Raw genomic sequence first — 19,573 nt, 5'->3', positions numbered from 1 at the left:
TTGCAGTGAGCTGAGATCGTGCCATTGAACTCCAGCCTGGGCGACAAGAGCAAAACTCCATCTCAAAAGAAAAAAAAAAAAAATCAAAATCACCTTATCCAGCTGCAGCTTTCTCTGATTCAGTGCTTCAGTGAGTTTTAGTGTAGTTTACTTAATGATTTGTTTGTATTGCCATTTAAATGAATGCTAAGCATAGCCCCCAGATAATGCTTATGGCAGAAGGCTGCATTTTCCAGTTTCCAAGAAAGAACAGTAAATGGCGAAGTTGTGTAAAACTTGTTTTGAAGATTCATATAGTACTATTGTCAGATAAGACCAAAGAAAAGTGGTCACACTATATTTCACGGAGTCAAAAAGACCACTCATTTTAAAACATATCTCATTTTCAGAGATATTAAAATGTGGAAAAATATGTATTTTAGATTTGATCAAATATGATAGGAAAGCCCCAAGGTCATCTCTCCATCACTTGATCAGAGATTAACCTGCAGCCTTTCTGGAACCTAGGCTGCCCGACACAGGTAGGGTCTACATTCTTACCATATGGTCTGTCATAGAGCTGCTTACAGACAAGTCAGAAATTTGGACTAGAATGTAATTGACTAAGTGTGCCCACCTAGTGTGGCCATGTTGGGATTTGAAGGCCCAGCTCACAGTTGTGATTTCAGTGAAGACTTGTCTTCTTACTTTCTCAGATACAATCAGTCTTCTGTATACTCACAGGACTTTTCTTTTCTTTTTCTTTTTTTTTGAGGTGGAGTCTCGCTCTGTCACCCAGGCTGGAGTGCGGTGGTGCAATCTCTGGGCTCACTGCAAGCTCCGCCTCCCAGGTTCACGCCATTCTCCTGCCTCAGCCTCCCGAGTAGCTGGGACTACAGGCGCCCGCCACCACGCCCGGCTAATTTTTTTGTATTTTTAGTAGAGATGGAGTTTCACCATGTTAGTCAGGATGGTCTCGATCTCCTGACCTCCTGATCTGCCCACCTTGGCCTCCGAGAGTGCTGGGATTACAGGAGTGAGCCACTGCGCCTGGCCCTCACAGGACTTTTGTATATATTTCTACATAACACTTAGCACATTTCATTGTAGTTATTTGCTTTATTTTCTGCCTCTTCTCCTAAATTATGAGCTACTCAAAATTCTCTTAATGTAGAGGAGTGGCATACAGCCTGGAATATAGTAGGCAACCATCATGTTTATTGAAGGAGTAAAGGTACAAAGGTATGAAGGAAAGAAGGGTGGCTGACTGTTTTGTGGATTATAGTAGGGGTTTTTAGATTACTCAACCACCATTCATCACCAGGAAAAAAGATGCAAAATGACTTTTACGTAAAGATTAACTTTTAGGTAACAGGATTATTTCATAAACTATTAGGAAAATTACATTATTAAGAAACAAGACTGATTCGAGTAAAAAAAGAGTTTACTAGGCTAAGCCCCCACCATCAGATGCCAAAAAGAACCAATGTCATGGAAGAATATTATGACAAAAGGTGCTTTGCTCCAACACTAACCTGGCTCTGTCTTGTGATTTGGCGCAGTTACCACACCTCCCTATACCTCAGCTTCCTCATCTGTAAAATGGGAATAATAATAGCACCTGATAATCACTGTAAGAATGATATCACATAATGTTTGTAAAACACTCAGGACAGTACCTAGCACATAGTGAGAGAAGGAGATAAGTGTGGGTTATTATTGTTACTATCTCTATATGTGTCATCAGTGAGCAAAGAGTTGGGGACCAAAGGAAATGTTTTATTGGTCTTTCATTTGGCAATTCTGTCAAAGATTTTTTTTTAACCCAAGATTATGATTGAATAGATAGTTTCCTTATTTCATGTCCTTCACTTTCAGCTCTATACAAGTACACCCTTAGTTAAGAATCTTCATTCTTCTCCTTTGGGATCTCCCAGTTTGCTAGAGCTATCTTTTCCTCTCCCCTCCTTTCTTTTTCAGTGAATTGATTGTTCCTTTTTGCCAATGGACAGCTCAGTATTGGAAATGCATGAAGATGAAACGCAGAACAGTTTGTCTATGGGGACGATAAACACTATCTCTAGAATGGTAACATGGGGATTTATATATTGTGATTAGTTCCCTCCAAGATCTTATGCAGAGCTCAGGCAAGAACCCCTCTTTAGATCAACTCTTCTTAAGTGGCCCTCTTCAGAAAGATAGCATCTCCTGCTATGAACATTTCTCGATTTGCCCTCTCTCATAAACTCTAAACTCACACCCCATTTAGCTCTTTAATGGCCCAACTCCCTTTGAATTGTTGCTTATAGTATTAATGAGTGCTTTTGGCTTAATGGATTTTATCACCAGGTAAAATATATGCCTCTTAACTAGGGACTTTCTAGGGGCAATGTCTTTAATCATGCAGATCGGTGAATTTCAGACAAGTTAAAAGGGGAAACTTATTTATTTATTTTTTTGTGCAGCTGGTTTTTCATTGTCCTTCTTTTAGTGTTTGCTTTATCAGTTTGGGGAGGCAGAATAATAATTTTTCCTCTCTTCTATTTAAAGGGATCCAGGAGGTTTTCAAACTCCAAATTGTAATCCATTAGTCATGAAATCTATATAGTGGATTTGAATTGTCATTTTAAAATTAATACAATAACAAATATTGTTTTGTGAAACTTTTGTTTCAGTAGTGTGTATGTATGTACGTGTGTGTGTGTTTGCGCATGTATATATCTACGTGTACTGGATCACAAGGGGAAATGTATTTCTTGATGTAGATGTAGTAAAAAAAAAAAGTTTGAGAAACACTGATCAAGGCCAGTGATCAAGGAAGAAATACTAATGTCTAGCAAAGCATTACTCTTAGACATATAAAGTTATATGCTATCATTTTCTTTTAAAAATGTAAATGTGACCTTACAGTTGTGTGTAAATGTAAACTTTCCTTTGAGAATGCTGGTTCATAAGTATTACATTTTAATGATCTGGTTGGGTGTTGTGCACTTACATAGTCCCAGCTACTTGGGAGGCTGAGGCAGGAGGATCTCTTGAGCCAGGAGTTTGAGGCCAGCCTAGGCAACATAGCGAGACTCCATTTCTAAAACAAAAAAGATAATTTAATGATCCTGAAATGATATGCAGTGATAGTACTTTGACTTAGTGGCATAACAGAGGAATCAGGAGAAATTCTTTCTTCACCTACAATTACAGATAATAGTGCAGCTTTCCATAAGTCATTGCTCCACCCTGGGCCTCAATTTCCTCATCAAGAAAATGAGACATAGAAGCTAAGCTGGAATCCTTAGTATTCTTTACAATGCAAAATTTCTGTGTTTATATCTTGAGACTAGTTCCCCTTAAGACCCTTAATACAGAGCTCAGGAAAGCCAGCTATCATCTTAAGAAATGTAGTACCCCCTGCTCTGATCATGTCCTGATTTAACATGAAATAATTAAAACATACATTTTAAGTATACTTTAAAAATAGCTCCTTTCATCATGGTTGTCAGTGAATTTTAGTTGAAGTTAGTATAAAGAAAAATTTAAGAACCGAGAAAGGAGGCAATATTTCTAATGTGTCTTAAGTAGAGAATAATGGCTTTCTAATTTTCCCTAGGAAAAGAAGAGGCTGTGGTCACGGGTAAGCATTTTCCTGATGTGTCTCTTGGCCTCCATGATTACCACAGCAGTAGGAGTGCTGATTCTCTCCTTGGTGTATATTAGCAACTCTTACAGACATTCATTTCAAACATGAAGCCTGGCCTCTGCAAACAATGATTCCCATAGTATCAAAAGCTATTGATCCAGAATTTCAGTTTCTTAATAACTTACCTAAATCCAAAGTATGAATCACACACATTAGGAAAAATAATTATTCTTAATGGAAACTTTAAAATCACCTTCCCATTGCATGTTTACTAAGCTTTCTTCTCTATTGGAAGGAATGAACTGTGAGCCAGGATGAAAGATGATGAGAGATAGAGAAGAGGGGACAGTTGCGTTGGTGTTGACCTCAGACAGAAATGTTCTTCAGTAGATAGCTCCATGTCTGACTAGTGTAGAGAATTGCACGTGGACAAATGGAAATTCCCCTATTCTCTTGCCACCCTGGGTGTCTTTTTAAATGTCTAACAGGGTCTAGACTGAGAGCACTGCATGTGTTACTATTGCCATTCCTGGACTCTTACAGACCCATTCCTCCTCTTCCTTTCTGGGACTCCAAAACTCACCTCACCACCATTGCCTTTTCCCTTTTGCCTCCTTCTTATTCTATAGGCCATGATGGCTCCATGCTCTTAGGAGGTGGCCTCCATGCTTATGGTGGATTGTTTATGATTTTCCAGGTGTTTGAGTTCCTTGGTGGTACAATCCAGTGGGCCCGGTACAGGAACAATGTCAAAGACTATCTCAGCAATGAAGAAGAGGCCTTTGGCACCAGCTTCAACAGTCAGAGATCACAAATGACTCTGGGGACCCTTAGGATAAAAAGCAATGGCCTCCAGGCCCTTCATTGGCACTTCAACGCCAATGAACATGACTGTCTTGCTCAGGTATAACTAGTTTGCCCACACTCTCCTCTTAAGCATCTAAGTTGTTTGTCCTGAGAATATTATTTTAGTTGTTACTAAATCTGCTTAACTAAGAGATAGACAAACATTTATGCCTTTAAGCATTAGTCTGTTTGTTTAAATTATTTTCGGCATCACTTTGAACTCTTTTCTTCAGTATGAAATCATTTTTCACACACTATTGTTAAAATAAGATCACTGTTTGGTCCTCTGAGCCAAAGCTAAAACCGGTAGCTCTGATTTAATGATCAAAGAAACAACAGCTTTTCTCTAAGGAAAATAACAGCAATTGGAATAACAAAGTAGTTTGCTGTGTTCAGTCTGGAGTCTAAGATCAGGCCAATTGGATGCCCTTTTGTGGTTCAGACTTTTCAGAATGTTCTTGAAGTCTAGTGAAATAGAGATAGCTGCAGGTAAAATGAGTGTCCTTACTTGAATTTCAAATAATTCATTAATTCCCAAAAGTATTTATTGGTTTCCTTTTGCATTCCAGACACTGGGGAAGCAGTAGTGACTAAGCCCTCACAGAACTTTCAGAGTTTGGTCTTTCCCTGGCAATCTAGTTAAAGACATGTAGCCGATTTTACATGATGTTTTTGTTGTGGTTAAGAAAGCCCTCTTTCTTATTCTTGGACAATGCATTCAATTTTAGAATTTACAACAGAGAGAGAGAGATTAGAGTTTCCTTTATATAAGACCGACCAAACTATTCTTTTTTTCTTATAAGAGAACAGGAGGCCAGAGAGATTAGTTGGGTTTTCTAAAGATAAACTGTTGTCATTGGATTCACTGGGATAAAGCTTATGTTTTCTGACTTCTTGTCTTTTTCCACCTAGATAAAATATGTAAAAGAGGATAATCTCTAAAAGATTCATTTTCATGGCCTTGACTGAGCAGTAGCAGAACAGTAGAAGAAAAGGCAGCTCAGTGGACTTTCCTCGGGGGAGGGGGGGACCCCTGAAAAGAAACTCCAAGCTAGGGAAATGGGTCTGGAGCCTTCTGTAGTAGAAAATAGGCCCCGGGACCCAGCTCAGCCTGAGGAGGTTGTTCAGGCAGTCCTGAGAGTTCATAATATGAGCTATATGGAGTTGAATATTCTCTGGATGCCCAGAAAATTGTGAGATTACTGTTTCTCACAATCAGGGTAAGAAACCAAGCAACAGTATGTGAAGAAGTCCCTCTACTCCTATCGTCCAGGGAGATTGCTTCTGCTTCTGAGTGTCTTCATGGAAGCTTTGGAAGGGACCCTGAGAGTAGGGTAGGCAAGCTGGCTGGTGTGCCTGGCTTCAACGCGAAGATCCTACTGACTCCTGTGTAATCTCTGCTCTGTATCTGGAGTAATTGGTGCCCTGATATGAATAGGTACACATTGCTGCTGCTCCTTGCTTGTGGATGAAGAGAGAGCTCTTTAGACGGCCACCTTTCCCCTGCATCTTTAATACCAATCTGGATTCGAGTTATACATGTCTGTGTAGACAGAACAAAGACTTCTTTTTTGTCCGCCCCTGTGGCTGCTCCATTTTGTGACCATGAGTCTCTGATAAAACAGAAATAATGGTATCTTCTTCTCTGCCTACCTCACAGGGTAATACTGAGGAACAGATTAGAGAATGAGAAAGTATATAATTTTATAGAAGCAGAATCAAAATATGGTTTAGTATGAATAAAAAGTATAGACTTTGTAGCCAGACTGCTTGGGTCCAAATCTCAGCTTTTCCATTGACTAGCTGAGTAATCTTGGAAAATATGTTCTCTCCAAAGTTTTCTCTTTTGTAAAACAGGGATAATAATATTACCATGCTTCATAGGATTGATGTAAGGAATAATCAGGCTGAATCAAGTAAAGTGATCACATGAATACCTGACATATATTAAAGGCACTACATGTTAGCTGTCATTGTTAAAATTGTATGTAGACTTTTTCTTATCTGGAAAGCACACACATATCTGTATGCTTACATACACACAAACACATACATTCCTACTTGTACAATGAACTAAGAACATGCACACATCCTACCCAAGTGACTTCAGTCTTTTTAAACTTTAAAATATGCAGTCTTTGTTTTTGTTTTTTTTTTCTGAGATGGAGTTTCGCTCTTGTTGCCCAGTTTGGAGTGGAATGGCACAGTCTCCACTCACTGCAACTTCTGCCTCCCGGGTTCAAGTGATTCTCCTGCCTCAGCCTCCCAAGTAGCTGGAATTACAGGCATGTGCCACCACTCCTGGCTAATTTTGCTTTTGTAATAGAGACAGGGTTTCACCATGTTGGCCAGGCTGATCTTGAACTCCTGACCTTAGTGATCCACCCACCTCGGCCTACCAAAGTGTAAAACATGCAGTCTTATTAGGAGGTGATATTGCCCCCAATGGGGTAACAACTTTTGAGGGAGACAAAAGTCTTACCCTTTTTATGTATAAAGAATAGATATGCATAGAGTATATAAACAATAGATTTATACAGTATACTGATCTACAGTATATGTATGGTATTAAAATTGCAAAGGGTGGTAATAGAAAAAAAGTCTAAAAGCATAACTTGGAAAGTAATGGAAAGATGTTGAGAAACATTGCTCCAAAGTGATGTTGGTTTTGTTTTTCTGTTTATATTTCAGGGAACAGCATAGATTGGGGTGGTTGATGATGATGGTAAAGTAGTTACACATACAATGTTATAGCTGGCCAAGTAATCTTCTTCCCTAAAAATATACTATACTGGATAAAGAATGTGGTGAATGAAGACTGTTTTTCCTTGCTCTTCTTTTCCACACATGATGAACTTCAGACTTTGAATGTTGATGATGTATTTTTTTCTGCAACTGAGACATTGCTTCCAGGCAAGTTAAGGTAGGTACCATATCTGAAAACACATATCACCCTGAAGGTATGTATTATGTACCATATCTCAAAAGACATATCACCCTGAAGGTATGACACAAAGAGAGCATGAGTATTTGTGTTTCTAGGGCAGCAGTCAGCTAAGTCCAGGGAAAATTGACTAGTAGGTATATATAATAGAAGTTGGATAATGGACTCAAAAGCACATCTTATATTCTTCCTAATGACAAAATCTTGTTGAAGTTGAGTTGTTTTTTATTTTCCTTAATCAAGGTCTTCCACAGGAAATTATAATGTATTGGCAGAAAGATTATGATATAATTAACAGAAAATTTGCTATAATTTGTATCTCTGAAGAGTCATAAACTCACCCATTCTTTCTATGGGAAGAAATTTGCTGCAGATAATGCAATCATGTTTTCAGTGGTTGACTGAGGCTTCAATGTGGATTTAGGAACTAAACTTCTCTGGTTATAGATAATTATATTAATGAAAAGACTGGATGCCTGTGAGAGTTCTCTTTTCATTTGTTTTTAAATGCTCAACTGGTTATATTGTATCATTGTGGTGTCAGATTCCCTGGGTTCAAATCCTAGTTCTGCCATTTCTTAGCTGTGAGGACCTATGTAAATTCCTCAACCAACTTAGATTTTAATTCCATCATCTGTAAGATGGGGAGAATAATGCCACTGAACTTATAAGGTTGTTGTGAGGAAGAAGTGACATAATAAATGTAAAAGACATAGAAAATTGCATGTTCTTGGTGAGGGCTGCATAAATATTAATTATTATTATGATTTTATGAATTGCTAAGTTGCTAAGTAGGATGTTGGCTAATGGGGTTTCTTTTTCCTTTTTCTTTGCTTTTTTTTTTGTTTTGTTTTTTGTTTTTTTTTTTTGAGGCGGAGTCTCGCTCTGCCGCCCGGGCTGGAGTGCAGTGGCCGGATTTCAGCTCACTGCAAGCTCCGCCTCCTGGGTTTATGCCATTCTCCTGCCTCAGCCTCCCGAGTAGCTGGGACTAAAGGTGCCCGCCACCTCGCCCGGCTATTTTTTTTTTTGTATTTTTTAGTAGAGACGGGGTTTCACTGGGTTAGCCAGGATGGTCTCGATCTCCTGACCTCGTGATCCGCCTGTCTCGGCCTCCCAAAGTGCTGGGATTACAGGCTTGAGCCACCGCACCCGGCCTTCCTTTTTTTTTTGTAAGCATCAAAATACCCTCACCTTGGGTACACTCAGAATTTGTAACAGAATTATAATGGATTATGACAGCCACATTTTCATTTTAATGCAAACAAAATGCACTATGTGTTAAGTGGATGTGGAAAGGTAATTTATCTCTAAACATTTTTTTGCGGGGGGGGGGGGAATTTGCTTTTTAATGCAGAAAGAAGCAAATGGGAGGTATTTTTAGTTTTGCTTCAGTTGTTAATAACATAGAATGACTCAGTCCTAATGGCTTTGTGGGCACAGTTGCTACAGAGGAAACCATGAAGATCCTGCAAGGTAGTTTCTGAGTTTAATGAGACAGAACGATTCAAGATGTGCATGAAAAGAGGCTAAGAATATTTCAGAAGTGGTAAAGATGTTATCATGATGATGGAAGGTCTGGAACGCTTGCTGAGGTTTTTCAGTTTTGCATCCTCAGTGGAAGGTGCTGCCCTTGGGAGAGTGTGAAATAACAGATTGCCTCTCAGTGCAATGTGAGTGTGGGTAGCTGGGGAGACATGGAGCATCAGTAGGGTGGCCATACTCCAGTTTGTCTAGGGCATCCCTGATGTATACTTGTCTTGGTGAAATTATTGATCACCATCTTTAACTCTCTAGAAAACCTGGTTTGGATGATCAACTATATGGGTACCATAAGAAAAGCCAAGCTGTGTAGCATGTTTCTATAATGATTTGGCTGTGGTTCTTCCAGAGTTTCATGGATTTCCCTGAGGAAATCAACAATAGTATACACAGATGGAATGGGCTTCTCTAAGAAGTCTGTACCTTTCTCCATCTTAAAAGAAAGAACTAAAACCAGACTGGAATTTACTCATTATGTCATCATAGCAAAAGTCTTGTTTTATGTTTTTAGAAGTGAAGGCTTTAATAAATTGGAAAAGGGCATTGTGATTTTTCACTAATTATATTTCAAGGATTAGACTTCATTTTGTTGTGTTTGTGTGTGGGCATTTGTGTACAAATTTACTTTTTAACCCCTTTTAAGGAAGATTGTTAGGAAGTTGCTATCCTAGAAGGATGATTTTTGCTAAGCAAGTGCAAAGGAAGGCACGGGGGTGGTAAAACACTGAAATGTAAATCTTCTGCCTGTTGTGTTAGGGAACATCATTTGTAACCCTTAATTAGAACATGGTGATTGATACCCTTTTTCATAATGCTCTGTGTATTGAACTCACTAATACATTTTAGGGAACATTTACTTTATTATCTTTTGATTTTTGTGGGGCTAGGAGATTTTATGTGAAGGAGTGAAGGATGGCCTCTACCTTCCACTCTTACCCTTATTAAGGAGTTCCTGTATAACCACGTGCTTTTATTCATCTGTTCTTCCCTATTAACACTTATTCTTAATGAATATTTGATTGAATAATGAATTAGATTTTCTGATAGTATCCATATAATTGATCATCCAAATTAGGTTCTCTGGAGAGTCAAAGGGGTGTGATCAATAATTTCACCGAGACAACAAGTGTACATTTTATTTGCTTAAAGTTAAATAGACAGCATTTTCCTCCTTAGGTGGGGATTATTGGCACTCAAGGTACCATAGAATTCAACATTCACATTGAAGATGTGGTATTTTTCACTATTGGAACCCAGCATTACATTAAGAGCACATGTGATTAGGATTTGCTTTTCATTCTTGCCTACAACCCTGAAGACCAGGTGAGAATAAGCCAGCTTGAGAGAGATTGCCAAGTGTCAGTGTTCTGCACAATATTCTGGTAAGCAATGTGTCTGGACCAAAGGGAGCCCTCAGTAGATGTGTATTAAACAAATGAATAAATAAACTGGATGAATTAACATGTGAACAGGAGAATCTAATAGTCTTCTCATCTGTTTAAAAAGGGATCCAATATATCACATTCTCTCTCAATGCTTGAAATTTTGAACCTAGAAATAAAGATTAAAAAGTCAACATATAGAGATCCAAATCACTTTTATTAGTAATAAATCACATATTAGAGAATATACTAATATTGTGGGCAGGTGGGTTTCCTAATAGTGGTCCCCAGAATTGGATAGGCCTCCCCATGTTGAGGCAGGTCTTTGTATAACTTATGGCATAAAGTAAAAGTGCATGTTCTTGGAAGGTTTGCCAGCTCCCAAGCAAAAAGAGAGAGGAGATGAAATGAGCATGCCCAACTTACTTTTCAAGTATACTTGAGGGGGAAAGGGTGGGGAGAGGGGGAGGGAGAGAGAATTTCTTCTATACGAAGAGAAACTTCAGGAGTACCGAGGTAGAATTTCTTCCCTTTCATTCTTTATTTTGGGAAATCTACGATGACCTGTATATACAAAACATAGACTAAGATAAATTGTTCACTGCATTAAATAATTATTTGCTTTAAAAAATTCACTCCTGGGCTCCTTAATTAGATGAAATGAAGGGTTTGAGAGAGGGATACATTGTGGAATTTAGATTTTAAAAATTCTTAGGACTAGGTTGCTTTTTGAGACTGGGTGGAAAGTAAAACAGTCTGATTGGGCACCCCTAGGGTGAGTCTGGGAACAGACAGGCATTTCTCTTCACCGTGGTTCTTCCTACAAGGAGACCCAACAAGGCCTCCAGGGAGAAGCACAGGTGAATTCTGCAGTCTCAACAGGGCCTAAGTCCAAAAAGGTGGACCTGATCCTGGTGAAACTCATTTCCCAGGATGACCCCCTCCATTCTTTGAGAGAGACTGGCAAATTCTAGCACCTTGGTCTCAAAACCTTCCTAGGCCTACCTGGCGAGAGGTTTATGGAGAGCTATATGAGAAAGAGCAGAAAGTTGGCTGTAGGTGTTATTGGCAGGGGATGGCAGGGAAGGAGGATTCTGGTGACCCCGAATTTCGGTGTGGGTCTCACTGTGACTGCCACCCTCTTGGCCATCATTCTCAATAGCCATAATAAGAACAAATCATAAAGCAAAATCAGATCAAATAAAATATAAATAGGAAAATAAGGGAAAACTCAAAGATAGCAAGCTAAAGTTTAAAAAGTGAATAAGAAAAGAGAATAGAAAAATGATTAGAATAAAAATGTTATGTATGTGCAAAATATGACAAAGGCAAAATGTTAAAAATCAAAATTATTTTGGAGGCAAAGTAAGATTTAATGTGACATGAAAGGCTAATATAAACAAATTAAAGCTTAAAATTATAAAAGATAAAAATGACAATTGAAAACCATTAAATACAAATCCCAAATTAGAAGAGTACAAATATTTTTTTTTTTTGAGACGGAGTCTTGCTCTGTAGCCCGGGCTGGAGTGCAGTGGCCGGATCTCAGCTCACTGCAAGCTCCACCTCCCGGGTTTACGCCATTCTCCTGCCTCAGCCTCCGGAGTAGCTGGGACTACAGGCGCCCGCCACCTAAAGTACGAAGTTTTAAATGAAAGAAAACAAGAATTGATTTACAACAGGAAATAAATAAATGAATCAGAATTTGGGGGTAGGAGGAAGTTTTTCACTTCTCACCCACCCTCAGGATTGTCTGATTTGTACCTTGATGGAGGATAATCCGCCAACCCCCATCAGAGGAAGTGATGGGAGGTGCTTCTGATGGGGTGACCAGGGATGTGTTCTGCATCAGGAGTGTGAAAGAAAAAGGAGGGAGGGAGGGAGGATAGACAGGCAGAGACACAGAAGGAACATATACCCAGAGAGAAACACAGAGAGAGTCACACACATACAGAGGGACAGACACACACAGTGATAGATACACGGAGAGATGCCCAGAGAGGAAGAGACACACACACACACAGACACACAGCCCCATTAAAGAGAAAGACACAGGAAAACGGACATGAAAAGGGAGTGACGCAAAGAAAAGAACACCACAACCATACACAAGTAGGAGACACAGACATACACACAAAGAGGGACACAGACCCACAGAGAGACAGAAGGAAAGAAACACGCCTGCCAATATACAGACAGACCTATACACGAAGGCAGGCAGACACAAGAACATACATAAAGACAAACACACACACATGCAGACAAGACAGATTCAGAGGCAGATGTGCAGAGGTGTGCAAACATAATAAACACAGGGAAAAACACTCATTGAGAGAGGTAGGCGCGCGCCACACACACACACACACACACACACACACACACACACACAGAAACTGAGAAGCAGACTGAGAAAGAGAATGTCAAGAGTGGGAAGAATAAGGACAGCAACAGCCGTATATGCAAAGACAGACACAGAGAATCAGACCCAGCCCACTGAACATCCCGGCCCAGCAGAGGGTGATTACTGGCCCCAGCGGAGAGAGACCATCAGTCTCTGACTGCAGAGCACCAGAACCAACTATTTGGCAGCCTCTAGGCATGGAATTCTGAGAAGTCCTTTTGTCTCTAGGTCCTGCTCCATCCATCCCTTCTAAAGAAAATTTCAGATGCTTCAGGCCCTCTAGTTATCAGACTCTCCCTACCACCCAGAGTTGAAAAGGTGAGCTCCCCATGGCAACGTGAAACTGGTACACAAGATGACTGTTTCCAGGAGGTCATAGTATGTTCAGATTTGGTGGGTTCTTGGTCTGGCTGACTTCAAGAATGAAGCCACGGACCCTGGCGGTGAGTGTTACAGTTCTTAAATTTGGTGTGTCCGGAGTTTGCTCCTTCACATGTTCAGACACGTCCACAGTTTTTTCCTTCTGGTGAGTTCGTGGTCTCGCTGGCTTCAGGAGTAAAGCTGCAGACTTTCATGATGAGTGGGTGTGCAACCAAAGAATAACCAGCAACAAGACTTATTGTAAAGTGGGACACACCAAAGCTTACACACCATGGAACGGCTCAGGAGCAGCTTGCTGCTGCTGACACCGCCAACCTGCTTTTATTTCCTTATCTGCCTTATCTGACCCCCACCCACATCCTGCTGATTGGTCCATTTTACAGAGCACTGATTGGTCTGTTTTACAGAGAGCTGATTGGTCCATTTTGACAGAGTGTTGATTGATGCATTTACAATCCCTGAGCTAGACCCTGAGTGCTAGACAGATAAGTTCTCCAAGTCCCCACTACATTAGCTAGATACAGAGTACTGATTGGTGAATTTACAAACCCTGAGCTAGACACAGAGTACTGATTGGTGTATTTACAATCCCGTTGCTTGATATAAAGGTTTTCCAAGTCCCCACTAGACTCAGGAGTCCAGTTGGCTTCAACCAGTGGGTCCCCCGCCAGGGCTGCAGGCGGAGCTGCTCGCCAGTCCCATGCGAGCCTGCACTCCTCAGCCCTTGGGCGGTTGGTGGGACCCGGAACCGAGGCGCAGGGGGCGGCGCTTGTCGGAGAGGTTCGGGAGGCGCAGGAGCCCACAGCGGGTGTTGGGGGAGGCTCGGGCAGGGCGGGCTGCAGGTCTGGCTGCAGGTCTGGAGCCCTGCCCTGCGGGGAGGCAGCTAAGGCCTGGCGGGAATTCGAGCGTAGGGCTGGCGGGCTGGCACTGCTGGAGGATCCTGCGCACCCTCTGGAGCTGCTGGCCTGGGTGCTAAGCCCCTCACTGCCCGGGCTGGCACCGTCAGCCGGGCGCTCCGATAGCCCGGCCCACGGAGCCCACGCCCTCCCGGAACTCGCGCTGGCCTCCAGCGCGGTGCGCAGCCCCGGTTCCCACCCACGCCTCTTCCTCCACATTTCCCCGCAAGCAGAGGGAGCCAGTTCCGGCCTCGGCCAGCCCAGACTGGGGCTCCCACAGTGCTGTGGCGGGCTGAAGGGCTCCTCAAGCGCTGCCAGAGTGGACGCAGAGGCCAAGGAGGCTCTGAGAGTGAGGGCCGCTAGCATGTTGTCACCTCTCAATAGCTGTGCAGGTAGCCAAGCACTGTGGGAGCCCCAGTCTGGGCTGGCCCAGGCGGGAACTGGCTCCCTCTGCTTGCGGGGAAATGCCTTGACAGCTGTAAGATCTCTGCAGGGATCTGAGTAGTTAGATGCTGACATATCTTCTTTTAGATGCTGACATACCTTCTTTTGGTTTACACTATCAGCTTCAAACCCTTGACATGGACGATTATATCCAGGCTACCGCAGAGCGCATCTTGGCCCAGCTTTTCTTCAGGAAGCAAAGTGAGTTTAACAAGAGCCTCCAGTTTAAGGAAGACCAGGTAATCAACCCGCCTTAGAGTTGCTGTTGAGTTCCTATCTATTCTTCCTCCCCATTTCTTGTTATTGCTGTTAAAGAAGGACCACTTGGTTAGTGAACTTGGAGCTCTTTACAACGTGGAAGTGGGAAAGAAAGCAAGTTCGAAGCAGCCTGAGGGGCTTAGTTAACTTTGTGCTAAGAGAAAGTTTCAGTACACTCTGTAGATGAGCATATCTATGGAGGAGACCCAATAAATTAAATTAATAGATTTTTATATGGGTTTTAGCATGTGTGTATATAGTTGTTTACTTTCCTTTTATTACTTTAAATTTATTACTCCAAATGTAAGTCCATTCTCGTTATGTTCATCAGTAAAACTTAATACATTGCAACTATTTTTGTTAATAATCTTTGTGAAATGAAGTAAAGAGGTTAGCTTACATATATACATATTAAGGCACTGGAACCCGGAAACTCCAGCCTCCTCTGCAGAGTTTATAAAGAACCCTACACTAGCAATTCTCAATCCTTTTCTTGGCATGAGATGCTTTAAATAATGCCAACATTTTCAAGGACTCATTAATACTTATTTTATATTAGCTGAGAAAATATTTAATGATAAACTGATTATAAATTCAATACCATCTTTAAATGTATTTGGATTTTATTAATCACACCGTCGTCTATACTTGACAAATAGTCATCCTTGTGTTTGAGAAGCATTTATTTTGTCTATTGGCAATGCTGCCTGTAAATGTGAATTCAAGGATACCTTATTATGATTCGGAAGCTGGTAGTTTTCAAGTTGGGGGTTACTGTCTTAAGTAAAAAATAATTGGTTTAGACCTAATCTGCACTTGGTTTTTGTTTGAAATTTATTTTATTTACTTATTTATTTTTTTGAGACAGAGCTTCACCCTGTTGCCCAGGCTGGAGTGCTGTGGCATGAACTCAGCTCACTGCAACCTCCACCTCCCAGATTCAAGTGATTTTCATGCCTCAGCCTCCCAAGTAGCTGGGATTACAGGCACACGCCACCATGCCCAGCTAATTTTTATATTTTTAGTAGAGTTGGGATTTCACTATGTTGGCCAGGCTGGTCACGAACTCCTGACCTCAAGTGATCCACCCACCCTGGCTTCCCAAAGTGCTGGGATTACGGGCATGAACCACTGCACCCGGACTTGTTTGCAATTTATTTCAACAGGTATTTGGTACCCTTGCAGTACACTGGGTACCACCATCAGTTTTGGGCTACCCTATATAAAATTTTAAAGTAGATGTAGCTGGGTTTTAATGCCTTTGATCCAACCCCTTTCAGTCATTGCCTTGAGATTCGGTGGGATATTTAAAAATATATTTTAGGCCGTTTGTTCCTAGGCTACAAAGAATCTGTGTCTATCTATCTATCTATCTATCTATCTATCTATCCATCCATCCATCCATTGACCCTCCTATCTCTATCTGAACGGTTACTTCTCTTGACTACAAGTACAGAATGTAGTGAAAATCAGGAATGGCTCACTTTTTGCAGTGGGAGGTGGCTGCCTCCATAATGTACTTTAGGAACAGGACAACCTCTCCCTGCCCTTGACTATTTGTTTATCTAGCTATTCATTTACCATTTACAATCTATGACTATAAGTGAAGCATTATGTTAGATGTTAGGGATATAAAATTGACTGTTAAATGATCTTTGCCCTGAAATAGCTTAGAGCCTATTGAAAGACACAGTAAAAACAGTGATACATTGTAATAGTGCTATGATAAGTATACATTATAATGTGATATATATGTATATACACACATACAAAGGATATATCTGTACATACATACCTAAATGAGACACCACACCCAGCTATGGGGTGGGAGGTGGAGGGTGTCAATAAGTTTTCCTGGAATCACTCTGAATGAAGATGAAGAGTTAGCCAAAGCATGAAGAGGAAGAGGGAATGTATGTGCGTGAAGGCTGCTCCATGGTGAAGGTTGAAGGAGCCAATCATGCTAGGCATGATTGTGAAGTGTGAGAAAGCAGTTCACTGTGGCTGGAAAGGAGAGGCCCAGTGGTGAGAGGTGAGGGTGGAGGAGAAGGGAGGAATCAGATTCGAAAAGACCTGTTATCCCTTAGATCCACCTTATTGTGAATTTAGCTTATTTAGCTTATTGTCCTTTTCTGGGAGAGCTAGACAATCTGAGAGCATGGCAGCAGTGGGAAGTCTGTGGTGGTGGTGGTGTTTTTTAAAGAGATTTTTAGCAAATGTTCACAGTCCAGGAGGAGGAGTGTAGTTGAGAAAATCAGTGAAAAGCGCAGGGCAATGGGTATACGGAAGAGGATGTCCAAATAGAAAATAATCATAAAATGTAAATGATAATGTATGCAGAGTTTATTAGTTTTGTTTTACCTTGGGTTTTAAAAAATATATTATAAACCAGTTCATAATTCATTCTCTTATATCAGGAAATATTTTATCAGATTACGATGTGGTCATTTAATAAAGATTTTTACCTCCGTATATTATTTTGTCATTGTAATTTTGAATAAAATCTGTTCTAGTAGGTTTGTGTATTTGAGGCATTATTGGATCCTTTTAGGCATTCTTCAAATATGATTTATCATTACCTAAAGAAAATATGGGCCGGGCGCTGTGGCTCATGCCTGTAATCCTAGCACTTTGGGAGGCCAAGGTGGGCAGATCACCTGAGGTCAGGAGTTCGAGACCAGCCTGACCAACATGGTGAAACCCTGTCTCTACTAAAAATACAAACATTAGCTGGGCAAGATGATGCACGCCTGTAATCCCAGCTACTCGGGAGGCTGAGGCATGAGAATTGCTTGAACCTGGGAGGTGGAGGCTACAGTGAGCCGAGATTGTGCCACTGCACTTCAGCCTGGGCAACAGAGTGAGACTCTGTCTCAAAAAAAAAAGAAAAGAAAAGAAAACGTATATATTATAGTGCAGGAACTTTCTGTATTTTCTGATAATAATATACTTGAAGTCTGATTTAGAAACTTAATCCACCATGAAATAAGAAAAACCTAATAACCTAATAAAACAATCCCATTGAAATCTTGTTGGTATATTAGTTTACAGTGGGAATGTGTTCTTTCATTTCATGAATGTTGTTTTTTTTTCCCTTTCTTCGGATGGTACCTGTTTCCTCATACTACTTTATTATTCAGGGTACATTTGTCTATTACCCCGCAAGTGCTTTTAGGGGTTTTGGTGTATCTACTTCATTTTTTAAAAAATCAATGTATTGAAGTGTGAATTGCTCAATCAGATTGATATTTGCTATCATATATAGGTAGACAGATGTTTGACAGAAAATCTGCTTTAAAACTGAATTCACCCTAACAACTTTATACACACATTCAATGATATAGCCACACCTGATGGATTTGAAATGGCATCAATTATAACACCTAAAATATACTTAGATGTTGAAAAAGATTTTTAAAAAGAATTTTCTTTTTAACAGCAGCTTTGACTGAGTGGAATGAATTTAATTTGAATACAGGAACTACAGGTTAGGTAAAGAACCACTGCATGCTCCTTATTGCTTCTGAATAATGGAAAGTTTCTTTGTTCATACTCTCATCCTTACCTGTGGATGGAGGAGTCACTGGGCTGCTTTTTATCACCCAAATGATCTAAGGAAAGGAAAATAGTTATTGTTACTGTATTACTTGATTCTCAACTACATAATTTATCAATTGTCAGAAACAAGTCAGCAGTATAATATTATTGCTTAAAAAAAACAAAAAAGAAAGAGTTACAGTGATTTTGTGTTAGAATTTACAAATGATGTCTCCTCCATATTATTCACTAATCATAACTTTATGAAACTGATATGTTTACTTTGGATCACTGTTCCTCTGGAAAACAAAAAACAAAAACAGGAAGGAACTGGAGAGTCCAGAAAATAATAGCGATGGCTAAAGAAATGGGAAACTATTTTCATCATGTAATTAAGTTGAAACTATATGGAAAAAAACAGTTAAGGGATACGTTTGAATCAGAGAATTGTGGAGCTGATGGAAGCCATGTAACATCTGGTCCCATTACTTTAATTTGCAGAAATGGCAACTGAGACCTGAGAAGTCTAAATTGCCCAGATGGCAAGTGAGATACTGAAAGGAGCTGGGCACATTCCTCAGCCCCGGGCTCAAAACTCCCTGAGCCTAGCACAAACACATCCCATCCTCCCATCCCACCACCATATATCTCTCAAACTCCCTGAGCCCAGTACAAACACCACCTGGAAAGTCTCCGATAAGGAGACAGCCGTTCAAGGTTACTGAAAGCGCAGGAGCCAAAAGAATTTCTTTGTTCCCCTACAACTTTCGGGCTATAAAAAGCAAACGCTCGCATTGTTCGGGGCCCTCTTGTATACTGTGTAAAGGAGGGACCAGGTTCGAACTTGTAGTAAAGATCCTTGCCGCTTGGCTTTGACTCTGGACTCTGGTGGTCTTCTTTGGGGAACAAACAGTCTGGGCATAACATCTGGGGGCCCGTCCGGGATTCCCCAAGCCCACCAGACCCCTGGTCAACGGATCTGCTGAGATCGATCTACTGATAGGTGAGCTGGCTCGTCTCCGTTTGTCTGTCTGTGTCTGTCTGTGTCTGTGTGTCTGTTCTGAATCTGAATCTGTGACTCGCGAGGTCTGAAACTGAGGCTGGCACAGTCCTGGCGGACGCGCTATAGGACAGCCAGTGGAGACCGGTGGGAGACGTCCCCTGGCTCTCTACTGATTTAAATTGCGATCTGAGTTGCCGGGAGCGTGTTCGCGATCTGGGCAACAGCTGAATCTGACCCCGGTCCCCGGGTACGCGCCTGCAGTCTGAATCTGACTCCGGTCCCCGGGTGCGCGCCTGCAGTCTGAATCTGACCCCGGTCCCTGGGCTCCC

The 19,573-nt window shown here is 41.0% G+C and overlaps 1 pseudogene; it reads left to right on the top strand.

The window, feature by feature from the left end:
* The first annotated feature begins 1,983 nt into the window (after positions 1 to 1,983).
* LOC123569999 (uncharacterized) lies at positions 1,984 to 14,703 on the top strand (annotated as a pseudogene).
* Positions 14,704 to 19,573: the final 4,870 nt, after the last annotated feature.

Source organism: Macaca fascicularis, chromosome 18, assembly GCF_037993035.2.
Source record: "Macaca fascicularis isolate 582-1 chromosome 18, T2T-MFA8v1.1".
NCBI lineage: Eukaryota > Metazoa > Chordata > Mammalia > Primates > Cercopithecidae > Macaca > Macaca fascicularis.
The sequence above is the reverse complement of the archived record's forward strand: the minus strand, read 5'-3'. Positions and strand labels throughout refer to the sequence as shown.